At 41.6% G+C, this 3,518-nt stretch overlaps 1 long non-coding RNA gene across 1 annotated transcript; it reads right to left on the reverse strand.

The window, feature by feature from the left end:
* Nucleotides 1-2,006: 2,006 nt before the first annotated feature.
* LOC114763769 (uncharacterized) lies at nucleotides 2,007-3,328 on the reverse strand. The gene is made up of 2 exons (XR_003742378.1): nucleotides 3,191-3,328; nucleotides 2,007-2,527 (listed from the first exon to the last, which is right to left on the reverse strand). It is a non-coding gene; the product is annotated as an uncharacterized LOC114763769 (long non-coding RNA).
* Nucleotides 3,329-3,518: the final 190 nt, after the last annotated feature.

The following is a 3,518-nucleotide window of genomic DNA, read 5'->3' on the forward strand; positions in this document are numbered from 1 at the left end:
TTAGTTCGGTTTTGAGGGACTGAGTTTTAGATGATGCCATCCAAGATGAGATGTCAGTTAGACATGCAGAGATCTTGTAGGAATCATGTACATCTGAGGAAGGAAAAGAGAAGATCGTCAGCATGGCAGTGATACGATAACCCATGTGAGGAAAGGACCTCACCAAGTTATCTTGTGTAGATGGAGAAAAGGGGAGGACCAAGTACTGAGCCCTCAGGGATGCCAGTGGAGAGTCTGTGTGAAGCAGATGTGGATCCTTTCCAAGTCACTTGGTAAGACCGCTCATCAAGGTAGCAAGCAAACCACTTCCATGCTGAGCCCTGAATTCCGAGTATATTCAGGATGGACAGGAGAGTCTTGTGGTTAACTGTATCAAATGGTGCAGAGAGTTCGAGGAGACTAAGAACAGATCGGTTTTGCTGATCTGGCTGCTTGTAGCTTTAGAAGGACCCAGAAGGGTGTTCTGAGACGATGAAGTGATAGCTGATTGTCCTAGAGTAGTTGGAGAGTCTTCTGAGGGTAGAGTTTGTAGTGGTGGAGAATGTCTGGAGCAGCTGGGACAACATCTGCATTCACCAGGCATCTGGAGAGAATCAGAACTATCATTAGAATCATTGACTAGTTCTGCATTTCTTGTTGTCAAATTATGAGGAAAAGGATCATGTATGCATGCACAGTACAGTCGTTTATTCAGGGGGAGATTTTTTTTTTTCAAAAAAATATTCTTTGAGCACAGGTTTCTGAACCACATTCTTTGGACACAGGTTTAGGTCAGTTATTTCATATTTCTTAAGCTTCTATAAAATAGCCCCCAATAACTCTTGGGTCACTGCTTGTTTAGTAGGAATTTAGACAAATGACTTTGACAAGCTGTTAATACACCTATTAATACACGCCAAAAGGATTTAACTTGTCATATGAATCAGTGTGCCAAATTTAATTAGGTCCCTTTGATAAGTATTGTGTCCTGTGAAATTTTCCCCAGACCTTGTAATTGTTCCTGGATGAATTCAATAACACAGCCAAATTCTATTTAGTCCTTCTTGTCGGGTGAGCCTGTTATCTTTCAGTATGCACAGAAAATTAGTCCAGCTGATTAGAATCCCGTGTCTTTCTGCAAGAACATCAATAATTATTAGCTCCATCATGAGGTGTGTATCTGAAGTTTTTAGAGACATATATGAATTTAGAATAAATTATTTAGAGCAAAAAACTTTAACTCTGTACACCACCTTTGTGAAGTTAGATCAGTGAACCAGCATTGTCTTACAAATGTTAATTGGATGAATTCGCTGGAAGAAAGTGTATTCTAAGAGTGTCAGTGAACATTTGCCAAATTCAAAAGCAAACAGCTAAAACAAGGAAGGCCTCTGTCACCGGTATAAGATATTTAATATGAACATCTTTTTGGTACATTTTGGTACATCTCTTTCCTTTGACGAGGGATGTTTTAACTGTTTAAAGTGGCTATGATGACTGAGTAGTACATGTCAGTAGTTTACTACTAAATACAAATCTATGCTCAAACCCAAACCAGTGTTTATGCAAAGCAGTTTACATATCCCAAATATCTATTGTCCCAAGAGGCTTGCAGAGCCCTTTGAAAGAGAGATTCTCATGTATATGTATATCTGAGACAATTACACTAATCTATGCTGAACACAGGGCAACTGTCAATATTTATATGACCCAGAATTCCTTTGTGCAATTGCTTACTGTTTGCAATAAAGCAAAGTTGAGGTCTAAAGTGTACTAAACACACATTGTAAAAAGCAAACACTGGCTATATACTTATAACTTATAATTGAAGTAAACTGTCAGACCAAATTTTTTTTTCATTGACGTAATATAAATAGACAGGTTACAGCAGGTTTGATTGGATTATTTACATTATGTCAATGCTAAAATATTAGGTATGACAGATAACTCACTCATAACTTAACTCATAACTTCAGTGCAGGAAATGACACAACACATAGAAAAAAGGAATCCAGGCACAATAAAAATGTATATAAACTATTTTTAATGTAAGGAATAAGGAGTGTATAGAAAAGCAACAAAAGAGTCCACATAGCAGGTTTTCAAAAGGGATTTTAACTCAATCACTACCCATAGCCGATGAAGCCCATCCCAGGACATATGGCACAGGACAGGGACTCACCAGAGTAGATGTCTTTTTTACGTTTTTTAAATTTATTTATGTACATATTTACATACCAAAACAGATCTATGTTTCAAAATATTACTGAAACAAGTTTTTGCTAAAAATAAATAAGTATCTTTAAACAATGATAACATCATAATGTGCAGAAAGCTACTGCAGCACACATGCATTAGAACCATGCTCTTGAGAGGCCAGCTGGGCTTCGCAAATCGACTCCATCCATGCCTGTTGCTCCTCTGCTGTACTGGCCCTCAGGAAGAAGGTGCGGCCACCGTCCTTTGGGGTGATGCTCCAGCCAAAATTTGGATCACAGTCCACTAGCCTCACATCAGCCCCAACAAGGTTGATGGTTTTGTGAAGGTTCTAAAATGAACATCAGATGATTAATCATTGCAGAAGGAGTTCCATAAGGGCAAAAACATTTATAGGACTTCAGATTTTATGTGTCAGATTTATTTTAAGTCTTCAAATAAACGGTGCAAAAAATAATCACAATGTTCAAAAGGTTCACTGTAAAATTGTATGAGTGAATTTACTTCTGGAGTACCGCTGATGACCCCATCCACAGATAGTGGAGTATGTCGAAGATCTATGCTTATTAGACAGTAGACTGGCGAGTTGAGCATAGCTGCTACTACAGCTAATGAACTACATATGACCTCATGGCCCAATTAGTCTGTAGAAACCAGACAATATCTGGCTGACCAGTCCACATTTCTTGTGTATGCACCGTGTGAACTCTGAAGAACCTTCTGCTCAGGGTCAGTATTTACTCAACAGCTCCGGAGGTCTGGTTGCCATGGAGACGTAACAACAACGCAGCGACTGTTGCGTGAGATACCACCACCAATGCAGAGTTGTCCCGGGGTTTAAATGCAACTGCCATTATATCATAACCTAACAATGACTGCCACTGAGTTCGGTGCAACTTTAATTTGTTGTGCTGCAGCTTAAGGAGAATTTGACCGGCGGTTCGGTAAAACCTGACCTAATTAACGCTACTCCTGCCGGACGTTGTCCTCTTACCTCCGGTTTACCACCGTACAAAAGTTTACTTTCTACCATCCGAAACCAAGTGGGCTTCCAGCGCCGCGTGAAATGAGCGCGTTTAAGCAGACGCCCCTTCCTCTCGGTCGCGCCGTTAGATGTCGCAGGAGGGCCAGCCATTTCTGCGCGCGCCCGGCGGACGTGCCCCCCTCCGCGCTGCGCATGCGCGCCGCGCCTTTCCCGCCCGGGCGGAAATGTAGTTTCGTGTCTCCTTACTTTCGCTATCGCGGCACCTCGAGGGCGCCGCCTGGACTCCGACTCCCAGAATGCCTCGGGCTGCGCGCCGACTGTCTGGAGAGGAAGGGAG

This window comes from Denticeps clupeoides, chromosome 14, assembly GCF_900700375.1.
Source record: "Denticeps clupeoides chromosome 14, fDenClu1.1, whole genome shotgun sequence".
In the NCBI taxonomy this organism is placed as follows: Eukaryota; Metazoa; Chordata; class Actinopteri; order Clupeiformes; family Denticipitidae; genus Denticeps; species Denticeps clupeoides.